The sequence below is a fragment of the Amborella trichopoda genome, chromosome 7 (assembly GCF_054954075.1).
Source record: "Amborella trichopoda isolate Santa Cruz 75 chromosome 7, AtrichopodaSantaCruz75HAP2 v2.0, whole genome shotgun sequence".
Taxonomy (NCBI): Eukaryota; Viridiplantae; Streptophyta; class Magnoliopsida; order Amborellales; family Amborellaceae; genus Amborella; species Amborella trichopoda.
The window spans coordinates 35,489,428-35,503,063 of record NC_142342.1 but is presented as its reverse complement, the minus strand read 5'-3'; the positions used below and the strand labels follow the sequence as shown (position 1 = coordinate 35,503,063).

The 13,636-nt window shown below is 32.7% G+C and overlaps 1 pseudogene; it reads left to right on the top strand.

The window, feature by feature from the left end:
• Positions 1 to 389: 389 nt before the first annotated feature.
• Positions 390 to 10,886, top strand: LOC110007659 (bifunctional dihydroflavonol 4-reductase/flavanone 4-reductase-like; annotated as a pseudogene).
• The last annotated feature ends 2,750 nt before the right edge of the window (positions 10,887 to 13,636 follow it).

Here is a 13,636-nt window from a genome sequence, read left to right as displayed (position 1 = left end):
TTTAGTTTTTAAAAGCACATGGATAAATTTCATATTTCATGTGTTTTTGTTCTTTTCTTTTCAATTGACCAAGAATACACGTAAAGTACAAGGCTAATTAGACAAAATTTTATTTTGAAATGCATACCCCATGAGACTCAATCAGAAGGAAGAATTTGAGTATATATATATATATATATATATAGTAAAAGTATACAATGAGACCATTTATCTTTTGTACTAGGTGGTCACACTTAATCTTGACCTTTGAATGTGAAATTAGGTGGTTGCATTTATTCCATTGACCAAGTTCAAAGTTCCAAAAAACTTTCTCGAACTTTGTGACACATTCAAGCTATGGTTGCATACATTTGTGAGATTATGTTTGTGCTACCAATTGCATTCATAATATGTTGACTTTATTCTCGATTACGGGTTTTTTTAGCAAATATGAAGAAGGTAAAGCCTCTTCTTGATTTGTCGGGGGCGAATGAGAGACTTGCGCTTTGGAAAGCAGACCTTTGTGAGGAGGGGAGCTTTGATGAAGCTATCAACGGGTGCTATGGTGTTTTTCATATCGCCACTCCTGTAGATTTTCTCCGAAGGAACCTGAGGTCAGCTTTCTTTCCATTTCTTTTATTTTCTAGGGGTTTTTGGGGAATCCATATTTGAAATGAAATTTATTTCAATTCTTTTTTGATAGTTGACTCGTATGAATTTCAATAAGGGGTACTTTATATATATGAAAAATATATAATGAGACCATTTATCTTTGGTATATAGAGTTCACAATTAATCTTGCACATCAGATGTGAAATTGTGGTTTCATTTATGCCACATACCAGGCTCAAAGTTCAAATGAAATTTTCTTGAATTCGGTAATACATCCAAGCTGTTAGATTTCACCTTGGAATGTTGTAGAAACTTGTCACTTCATTGTACCAATGGTAAATGATCTCATAGTATAAAATCCCAAGAAATATATTTATCTTATTATCAAGACCAGATTGGACTACCTGGTCCAACCTATCATATCACTACCTGAATTCTTTTGTGGGATTAACCCATTTGTTAAAAAATCAGTCAAAATTAGTTTGATTAATTTTGATAAGTTAAACCAAGTAGTTTGGTTTAATTCTTAGAACATTGCCAAGAAATGAAAATTAATTGAAAAGGACAAAGATGCATGATGTTTAATGGGGAGTAAAACCTTACCTACATATGGTAAGATACTTCTATCAATACTTTGCTTCACGCATGCTTATTTTCAATAATAGCTTTGGTATAAGTTCAGCAAGGTTTTGAGTTATTAACTTATTTCTTTATATGAAAAATGACTTTGCTTGGTGCATACGTGTGTTCTACAGTAGGAGCTTCGGTGTAGGTTGGGGAATGTTTAATAAGTTCGGCAACTTTTAAGTTATGAAAAATTGTTTCGTGCGGGCTGGACCGCATTCCTATAATATGTGGTATGATCCCTCTAGCTCACAACATATGCAATCCTCTCCCACTTCTCAAATCTCTTATTCACCCAAGCGCCTAACTTGTTAATATATTAAAGAAGACTGAAAACCTTACTCAAAAACTATATTAAAAAATAATAATAAATAATCTTGAGCTTTTCCTTTGAGGAGTACACTTCGATTTATGGAGTACGCTTGAGTTGAATTGGATTATGGGACCCTCTCCAAATTAAAGAAAAATCTATGAAAAAGGTAAAAAATTACCAAATGAGCAGCTTCCCTCTTCATGGATGGCCAGGCATCCCACGTTATTTTTCTCAGTAGCTCATAAGCCCATTCTTTCTCTCATTAATCGCCCTCAAAATTTACATTTTCCAATTGGGTTTTCTCTTTGTAAGTATTTTAGTTTTGTTAAATATTGGGTTGTATTTCATAGCAATATAATTTAATATTATAATGTTCGTAAAATGATGTTTTTTATAAAGAGACGTTGTGGGTTTTTTAGTCAACTTGAATAATAGAAAAAGGAAAGTTATATATTTTTGTAGAAGCACTTTTGAGTTTTATGTTCATGAAACAAAGGAAAAAGTACAAGGGCTTGTGCATAGTTACATGTAGCATGAGACCCATGCACATGAGGGCATTTGAGGTACATTTTTCTATGCTCACAGAGCATTCTTAACCAATGCATAGGTGCTGATCGAGCTTGCAATCTTTTTGAGTCATTGTGTGTACTCGTTTTACTTAAGTCATATTGGAGATGCGCAAGCAGCAGCACCATGTTTCTTTTTTAGTCATTGGATATTGTGTGCTAGTTGAGACAGTTAGTAGTTGCTTGAAAATTGATTTTTGGATGTTTGAGGGCTAATGATTGTTTGAAAATTGGGACAACGTCGTAGTGTGCCTACAAATAGGAAGCTCCATCCTTTGTTGGTATTTTAGAAACCTCCACTATGCTTTATTGTGATGAATCAAGATTTTACCAAACTTGATTGATTTAATAGAACAAACTGCAAAAGGTGGCAATATAAATTAATTTTCTTATTGATTATACTCAAGGTGATTTATGTTAGCATGGATCAATTCTTAGATTTACCACCACCTAGTGACGATGAGCCCCTAAAGTAGTTCTAATAGTGACAAACGTGGAAGAAGGACAATTATATATGCAAAGAACACATCCGCTCATTCTCACTGACCTATTGGAGACAAAGTATCATATAAAGCAATTGGGCAATAAAAGATTTTTAATTTTGAATTATTAATGTAAGTTCACTAGCAATAAGTGGAGACTCAACCCACCCTACGATTTGCAACTTATTGTAATTGAACTTAGAATTACATAATTCATTTAGGTGAATACTTCTAAGTGGGAACTGCTACACACAAGATTTCCCCATCATAGAAAACTTATCAGATGAAAATGAAGCATAAAAATTGTTGATACTTACTAACTTCAATATTCACTTCGAATTGAAGAAAAGTATAGACTTTTAGATAAGTAAGAGGAATTATCAGAAATTCTGACCAAGGAAAATCTTGAAGAGCTCAAATTTAAGGACAATGCTCAAAACCAGAGTTCAAAAAAATTCCGCTCCGATCAGGAATCGGGGCGATCTGGATCGAGTATCAGTGGCACCCATTCGGATCTACTAAAAAAAGGGGATCCGGATGATTTTTAACAGTAAATCGCTCGATGACATCATGAATCACTGATCCACCATAGAAATTGTCAAGTCCGTAAAGAAAATTAGATGAACAATACTTATTCATGTGAATCTCCTTTTTGTTGAATTATTGAGCCCATTGCAGACATCCCCAGTCCATTGTTGTCAACAATAATTGGTTTTTACAAAAGAATGAAATCACATGATTGAATCACGAAATGCATTTTCCAACCACGGATTTTGAAAAACAGTTCACGGCATACCTTTTTTTGCCACTCTTTGGGTTTCCAGTGTTATTGTGTTTCATTTTAATTCAAATTAGAGGGGTTTTAAAGGAAATTTTGTTATTCAGAAGATTGTAGAGCGTGTTTGTGTGATTAGGCAAGTATTGTGGCTCGATTTGTGAAGCAATTGATTTTCAGCTACAGATTTTGAAAAACAGTTCACAACATACCTTTTTTCCGCCATTGTTTGAATTTTTGATGATATTGTGATCAATTTTGATATAAATTAGAGGAGTTTTGAAGGAAATTATGTCCTTCAGAAGATTGTAGAGCATGTTTATGTGATTAAGCTTACTATTGTTGCTCGATTTTTTAAGAAATCGATTTCCAGCATTGTTGATTGCAAAACAGTTCACGAGTTCTATTTAATTTTTTCCCAAACTGTTGATTTCAGGTGATTATTTGCATTATTTGGAATAATATCAAAGGGGTTTTGAAGATAATTGTGTTCTGCAGATGATTGTGATGCTTATTTTTCTCATTAAATAAGGCTTGTTGGTCGATTTTTCAAGAAATTGTGCTCTTCACTGGATTCTGAAATTCTTTATTTTTTATCATTCTAAGTCAATTCAAATCCAACTGAGGTATGTACTTTGATCATGATAGTTTCAATTTGTAATTTATGTAGTATTATGATTTATCATTTGGTTTTTTGTTATATGAATTCGTTTTTGAAATACTTTGTAGTTTTTATAGCAATTTAGGACTTATCCACCATTTTTTTTATTATGGCCTCAATTTTGTTCCATTTTCTGTAAAGTTTGACGCGTTTTGAAGCAACTGATTTTCTCTACAAGATCATGAAGTTGATTTATATGATTGAATATGATTTCTATGTTGATTTCACAATATACATTTTACGGTTTTTTGAGTAATTACTTTTAAATTAATTTGTAGATTAAAATTAGGAATTTTAACAAATATATGTCATGAATTTTTAGACACATAGTATAATAATACATTTTTTTTGATTTTCTTGTAATTATATTCAATTGTATGTCATGTTATAATTATCATGGGAAAATAACATGTATTTCTCAATTTTATCTTCAATTTTTTTAATGCCATAAAATGTATATTCTCAATACATTATTAAATTATTCTTAATATATAAAACATATGTATGTTCTTAGTACAAAATTTGTAATTAAATTATTTTGCTAAATAACAGTAGGGATTTTGACCAATATATGTTCTTGTTTCGCTCACACTATAAAAATACAGTGGATTAGGTCGTATTTTGGTTGTTGTGTGTTCCATTTTGGACTTTGTATTTATATCCTTGATGGCTCTAGGCTCGTTTTTCTAGTGATATGAATGAAAGATTAACAAACATCTAGACATGAAAACAACATCTCAATATTATCTATTTTTATAAAGTAATGAAAGTACATAATGTACTACTCCTAATTTCTTTTAGAAAGTTAAAGAACACTATTTTTAGAGATTTATAGTAATTGTTTTAAAATCATTTCCGACGAAGCTTGCCAATTTGGCCAATTTTCCAATCCGACACAATGATCCATCAATTCGACACGATTTTGGGGAAGGCTGATCCGGGACACCGATCCACGTTCTTAAACATTGATCAAAACAAAGCTTGCTTTATTTGTTGCAAATGTGATCATAATGAAAGGAATGTCGATACCAAAAGAGACCTTAAAGTCCTTGAAGCCAAGTAAGTGTGATCATTAAGGAAAATCTACTGCCCATGGTCAATGAAATGAATATGATTAACAAAGAGGAAGGATGGTGGGTAGATATTGGAACTACTATTCATATTTCAAATACCTAAGAGCTCTTCTAGTGATGTGAACTTGTGGGTAATGGGAACTCATGCTATTACAAAGGTGCTTGGAAAATGTACTTTTGAATAAAATTCAGTTGGACTAAGGTATTAACTTTGAGAAATGTATTTCATTTACATTAAATTAGAAGGAATTTGGTTTTCAGTTTCTTATTGAATAAGACAAGTTTCAAGATGGTCATAGTATCTGATAAGATTATTTTGACCAAATATGATGTTTGGTGGAAAATGATCTTTGCTATAATGGTATATTTAAGCTTGACTTGAGTAATAAAATATATATTTTTCCGGTTTATATTGTGAGGTCATGTAATTTGTGGCATATGCTAGAATATGATATTTTCAATTAAATCCATGGTTAAGTCAAATAGACCCTAAGGGTCAAGGTTTTTATTGAGGATAACCTATGCCATGGAAAATGAGGGTATTGCAAATTAGGACCCAAATTAGCTTGTTCAATGCCTCAACGTTTGGCATTGGTGCTTCCAGTGGTTTCTAGGACATACTGGGTGTCGAAATGCCACAGGTGCTTGGGGTGATGCTTCCAAAATCTGTGCAAATAAATCTACCTATAATAAAAGAGGGATACAATGATGGCATAAATAGAAGTATATATAGCCTCTCTAAATTTTCACGGAGCAAAAGAGGAAAACAACAAGGAACATGCGGTATCAATGATACGTGGATGGTGTTGTTCTACTTCATCATAAATTTGAAAATCATCATAAATTTGAAAATCATCATAAATTAGAGGACTCATCATAAATTTGAAAATCAATTCACTTAGAATATAACAAGTATATTGAGGTGTAAAGAGAAAAGTCATCAAGAAAACCATCGCATAATAACGAGTACTTAAAACTCTACAAATCAGAATATATGAGATCAAAAGTAGAACAAAAAACAAGTTTCACTATTAGAAAATGGTAGTGAAATATGTTTTGCCAACTTGCAATTAGTATAACTAACAGTATTTGTGGTTTTTATATGACGTAGTCTGTTGCCAAATTGAAGCTTGCTGTCCAAGCTATTTGCAATAACTACATTGAACTTAATACATGTCCGAGCCATGCTTTCAATAACAATTGAAAAGTATGAGATGCGTAGCGATCCTAAGATGATGCATTCTAGCCATACGAATATATTCTTTATGCTCGAACTAGCTTGAAATCATCTTGTAGCGCCATAAAAACATGTATCAATCACATCTCTTCTCTAGGCATATAATAGATTTTCAAATCAGCAATCCCCTTTGGTTCCATTATGGCTAATTGATTCCAAATAATTGACATCTGGAAATGAAGATCGGAGACTTTTGTCCTTTTTTTTACTTCCAAATCAAATATCCATCTTGAATTTATATATGCAGGTAAAGTTGGATTGAACATACCAAGAGGCAAAGAAGTCTTGAACCTCTTAGGTAGTTTCAAACTTCTGAACTTGCAAACTGATTGACGATATAACAGAGTTGGCAATCCATAAGACAATCTTATGATTGTTTATCTTCCATTCCTCTAAGTTGGATTCAAACTCTCCTCCATTCAATTTATCAGATGATTTGTTCCTCGTAATATACTTATGTAGTTTCTTGTAAGGTAGAACCAATGACTATAGTTTAACCCGTCAAGTTTAATAATGATGGCTTTAGCAGAGTCAGAGAAAGCCATCTGATACAGTTTCAACAAATGACTAAAATTAATAATAGAATAAAAACTTGCCATGAGTTGTAGTCCTCAATAATTGTATCTCTCTCAAGAAATCAGTCCCTGTTCTTTAATTAGGAGGAGAATAAACAAAAGAATAATTGTTGCGCATATGTTGCTATGGAGTCACGACATTAGAATTAATTCATTGGAGCCATTGTACTATGTAATTGCTGTAGTCGATAAGCTGTACTATGTAATTGCTGTATTGGAAACACTGCATTGGACTTGCCACAATAGTATTTAGAAGTGTAGCATGCTTATCTGTGACTGATGATGTTCATTAGATCGAAGCACGGATTGTCTAAATCCAAGAGTGAATTTGCTGCCGCAAGGTGGTCTCTGGCAATGGCATAGTCATGCAATAGACAAAGATGAACTAGGTTTGTCATCCCATGATAGATTATCAAGTTTCTCTAAAGAGAACTCACTGTATATCAATGTATTTATTAAATATACAAACCTTGTATATATACATAGCAAGACGCAACAGGAATATCAAGATATTGTTGACACCTATAACACATCCAATCTTATCATAAATACAAGTTACTACACCTACCTCTCTATATATGTTGTCAATGAAATACATTTCTTAACTAGTGTATTCACAATATACATTTTATGTAGCACTTCTATTATTTATGTTATCCACTAATAGTCCTTAAAGCAAGAAATGTGTAGCTCTCCAGTTTTGCAGTTTATGCTACGATGTAGGGGCTTGACGTTGTAGTAATTTTGTTGATGCTTATGATAATCTCTCCTCCAATTTCTTAATATCAATTGAGTGACATTGTTGTCACATATATTCCTAAACCCTCTTTTTTTTTAAAAAAAAATCTTTTGTGTTATTTGAACACAGAATGAAGTGATAAAACCTACAGTAAATGGGACATTAGACATATTGCGTGCATGCATTAAGGCCAAATTTGTGAGGCATGTCATTTTCACGTCTTCAGTTGTAGCTATTATTGCTCAAGATCATCAACTCTCTGAATATGACGAGAGCTCTTGGATTGATGTTGAGTTTTGCAGAAGTTCTAAGAAGTGGGGATGGGTATCTCTCTCTCTCTCTCTCTCTCTCTCTCTCTCTACATGACAACCAATTTAGCATGAGCACATGCTTTAGAAAGAATAAAAGGAATGTTTAGAACTTGGCAATAATATGCAATTATAGCATATAAAATAATTGATTTCTTTGTTTCCAGAGCTAATACTCCCATATGTAAACTCAAATGAATTTTCTTCTCTTGTAAAGATGAGATCATCCAAAGCGTCCTTGTTGAATGTAAGAATTTCACAAATCAAATCTTAGATATCGGTTTGTGAAAATCTTCCTCAAAATAAAATAGAGGTGATAAGTAAAATTTTGTTGTTACTAATACAATAATAATAATAGAAATTTGTACATATAAATATCCTCAATTCATAACAGAATAATTTTTCAACCTAATAATAAAACAACAACAACAATAATAACAACTACTGCTACTACTGACGATGTTAGTTTCTTTTTTAATGTCCATAACTAAAGAAGCTTCAATTATTTGAAGGGGCCTTAACCCCTACGGTAAAAAAAGATGGGCTGTTTTTCAAAGATACATCTTCTCAAGTGTCATGACACTCTCAAGATGAGATTACATTGCTTTTATTTTCCTACTGTCAAACATGACTAACAAACACTTTTCATGTCAAACACATTGAACACTTGCAACTTAGATGTGAGTCTATGTTTGATGTAGATTACAAAGATTGTCCTTTTGTTTTGGCAAAAAAATAGATTGCAGAATTCATAATTGTTGTAATTTTGTCAATAGATGTATCTTGTGTCCAAGACCCTGGCTGAGAGAGCAGGATTAAACTTTGTCGAAGAAAATAAGTTGGAGGTTGTTACCGTTGCACCGTCTGTCATAGTCGAGCCCTTCATTATGCAAAATATTCCCGAAAGCATCAAAGCTGCCTTAGCACTAATCACAAGTATGTACCTCTAACTTTATTTTTATGTTTCCTAATTATGAATAAGTATGAGAACACAGACTGATCCAAGGGCTAGAAAACGTTTTTTTCCGGGGAGGGGAGAGACTTACAAAATCTCTGAACTTTATAGTTTATAACATATAAAGATGATTGTCATATCGAGGGTTTTGTGTTTGATTTACATCATAGGAAATGAGGCTTGTTATTCTGTTTTGATGTAACATGGTCTGGTACATGTGGATGACTATGCAATGCTCACATCTTCCTCTATGAGCATCCTGATGCAAAGAGAAGATACATTTGCTCTTCACATGACCAAACCATCCTTCAATTGGCCAAAATGATGAGGGAGAGATACCCGGAGTATGACATCCCTATAGGGTAAGTACTACTTCCACTATTTTTGTTTCTTTTTCTAATGATCCTTGATTTCAAAGATTGGCATGAAGCATCAAGGCTATATTAGGAATTGTCAAGAAATGGAAGCAAAAATTATGAATTTTACTATGTTCAAATTACAAATCCTACTGAAGAGAAGAGGAAGGAGGAGGGAGGTTTCTTTATTTTCTTTTTTTTTTCTTTTTCGTTTTTTTTTGCAGGGCGGGGGGCGTTTGGGGTACTAAAAAACAATTTTAAGGAACTTGATGGTATTTTGGTCATTCTTTAAATATGAGAGGTTATGTTCTAAGGATATTTCCTTTGGGGGAAGCAGGCTAGGGAATTATTGTGATTGCAAAGAGAGCTATGGATAATACTTGACACACCAAGAATATAACACTCTTGCCCTTCATATACTTATTAACCTTTATTGTTGAAATACTTGCATGAAAGTACTTTAGATCACATATCATACCACCTCCCAAAGTACTGATATGCCATGTTCAATAGTTCAATTTTTATGTCGGCATTTGTGACACTTAATTTCATGTGAGACACTGATGAACATATCCATCCCCTTATAAATATAGCCTGGCAAGGGGTTTTCCTACTTGATTTCATATTTTTACTTAATAAAAAGCCAAGTTAGCAATTCAAACAATCCATATATACAATGGAAACATATGCAAAGAATTTAGATGGTCACAACTTATTTATAAGACTATGCTTCTTTCTTTCATAATTGTGAAAGACTTTCCCAAATCTTAATATGTTCTATGCATGGATGATGGGCAATTGTGATCTTTGTCTCTCATGCTTAAAAAGAGAGAGACAAAAGTGTGTTTTATTTGTTTTCTTTTTAAATCAAACAGAATGAAAGAATTCCACTTGAATTTGATAAAAAAAGTTCTCAATTTAGGGAAGTAAATTATATTTGGAATCAACGAGTTTGCTCATTATCATAAATTATTCAGGAACATATAAAAGGATGTTAAATGAAGTGGGCTTCAAGTAGAACTTATACCAAATAAATTAATAAGGGGAAAATAAACAAAATCTTTAAAGGAATCAGCCATTTGGCAAGAATAAAGATGAATTTTCAATAGCATATTTTAAATATTAGTATATTTTTATCATTTTATCCGTATTTTACTAGGCTCCATGGTTATGGACAATAATTATTTCAATAAATTATTTGTCCTTAAAGAGAAACATGAGCTAGTTTGCCCTCCATATCCACTGAATAGACACTACGGAAGTTTTATTCAAGAGAATCATTTAATAATCATGACACCTAGTAAATAATACACGGGTGTCCTAATCCTAACTATCAACTTCATAAATAAACATGTAAATGAAATTACAATCCATGAAATACACAATTTATTTGAAACATTTTTAATCGAGAATATCTATAGAGGGTTCTTTAATATTTTTCACTCAATAAAGCATGCTACTGAGTTGTTGGGGTAATTGAAAGGTTCAAAGATTGTCATGAGACCTTGGAGCCACTTCACCTTTCCTCCAAGAAACTCACAAATCTTGGGTTCAAGTTCAAGTACAAAGTGGAGGACATGTTAGACCAGGCAATCATGTTATGCCGTGAGAAGGGGGGTGTATACCACTGACTACAAAGCCCACACAAGTTTGAAGAAACTCATGAACAAGTGCAAGTTTTACTCTTGTTGTTTATTCGTATCACATTACTTTACTCTTAATATTTTCCATTAAAGAAGACTCAACATCTATTATATTACTTGTGTACCTTTCCTCATCTTCTTTATGTTAATGTTCTTATCTTGTGTTGTATTTAGGCTCCATTGTACATGTTTTAGAATTGGAAAATGTTTATATAAGGGGGCAGAGTTATCCTATAGAATTAAAGTGCACGTTTAAAATCCAAGAGAAAATAGTGATTCGATGTTAGAAAACCTTCCAAAAGTAAAAAAAACGATTTTCAAGTCCCAAAAGTAGTGCATCTTGTAACAAATCATCTAAAAATAAGACATTTTATATTCGATCTTACAACATTCTTTAGGCATATTTTATTTTCGATCTTACAACATTCTTTTTTGGCAAAAAGTGCGTTTCATGTTTTTTTTTTTTTTTCTTTTCCTTTTGTTTTGAGTTTTGTGATAAGATTACATCCCCAAAACTTGTGGGTCTAAAATACTCCTTGATTGTATTTTACTCCTAGGAGTGAATGGCAAAAATGCTGGTGTGGGAGCCTAGAATCGTTCACAGTACTTAAAAGCATCTCCAAATATTAATTATAAAATTTCATAATTCAAAAAGCAAACTTCTCTTATCCACTTCTAATAGATCTACAAATGAAAAAATTGATGGTAAAATTTAGTTGGCCATTTTAGGTGATTATGACAAGCAAAACTGAAAGTTATTAAATGTTGCATTCTTGTTTTGTCTAAATACTTCATGCTTTGAGGGCAAAACGTTATCTAAAGGTATTTCCACACTAGGTATAATTTTTTCAATATTGTTACCAACGTAAAAAAAATGGGTTGTACACATTTTGTACATGCCAGAAAAAAAATTCCATAATTGAACCCTAGGAAGGTTAGAGCTATTCTTTAGAAACTAAAAATACAATTATAATTTCTTTCTTAAAAATACTCATCTAATGATTCTTAAGTTTAGATTCCAAAATTTAGAAAGCTAAAATACTCCAAAGTAGGTCTTTTAAAAAGGGCGCAAGTTTATAATATGCTCCTATTGAGCTTGTTATTGGTGATCATTTGTTTGTTAATGCTTAATGCACCTTTTTAAAAACCTCATATGCTTCCTTGTGTAAATACCCTATCTAGGAAAATATTTAAGACCTCAAATTCTAGGGATGTAATCTTCTCAACCTAGCAATCAGCCTATTATTGGATGTGTTTTTGAGTCATGATGCCAAGGATAACACACTTAGAAGATTCACAATCAAAGATAAGGAGCTATATAAAATTAGATGTTGAGCAGACATTAAGCTCATATATGCTTAGTAGATGATACATAGCTAACAAGAATGATTTCATGATATAATTATAAAACGTTATATTTACAAGAATACTTCAAATGTCATAATCGGGTGTAACCAAGCCAAGACTTGCCATAAAGGCCCCCGATATACCTTTAAAACCCTGATAGCCGGTCACCATATACATCTTGACGACTGACCAATTATAACCATTATCAAACCTTACAATTTGAGACCAAACTTTGGGACTCACATTTCAATGGCTGCTATATGCCACTCCACACGATATTGGATGACTTTGGATATGACGTGATGTCTCTTCTGATCCATCATCTATCAAAATGGTGTTTGACAGCCAAATCTTATGAAAACTCATCAAAGTATATCAAAATGAGGTGAAACTTTGCAGATATGATAAATAACACCTTTATGCCTTTGTCTAAGTATCATACAAATTGAACATCATTTGGTTCGTCATCTAGATTCCTCAATCGCTAGGATATGCCTTGACTACCGACCTCATCATATTAGTTGGGGAATTTATCCAAAACTTTTGAAAATCATACAAGAGGCACGCTAACTCTATTCCTAAATTTTCAAGTCATTTGGAGATGATTTGACCACTTATCTATACTTGAAGGTAGCCCAGATTTATATCTGTCAGCTACCAGGTACATTCTTTATAGACATGATGACATTCGATCACTAAAATTGAGATCTTTCTCGATCTACAAGGATTTTTCTCTGGGGAAATGAACCAATAGATTCGTAACTCAAAGCTCTATCAGCTACGAGAGGATGACGTTTTATGGAACCCCCATGTGAGAGGGGATAACTTCGCTATGTTGGGCATAAAATTGTACAAAACCTTAATCACCAGGTCTTAAATATCTTGTAAGATATTTAGTTTTTTTGCTTCAAATTTTGTGAAGACATGTATCGTGAACTTTTTTACAAGATTATTAGACTCCATGTCCCTAAAGAAGAAAGCAGATTGATCCGCAATGACTAGATTTGCTATCACAATTTGCAATAAAAAATGTGCCACCTTCGATGAACAATATCTTCCTTGTTATTGATCCATTAGGGGTGAGATTGGGACCATTGGATTCATCTTTGAGTCCTTTATTACCAAGGATTCATCATAAAAAAAGCGACATCAATTGGATTCAACATGCAATAATAATATACAGACTTGACTGATAGTGGCTCCAAATAACCACTCTCCCTTGACTCTTTCCATCAATATCATAGAAAATATTATCAGTTGTGAGTTCAAACTCATTTATCAGAGTCCCTTGACTTCATGAAATTCATGCTCACCTTCATAACCTCTTGGAGGTGTTCTAATCTTAAATTTGCATGTCATACTTATCTCATCGAACTACTCTCTCAGAGAGT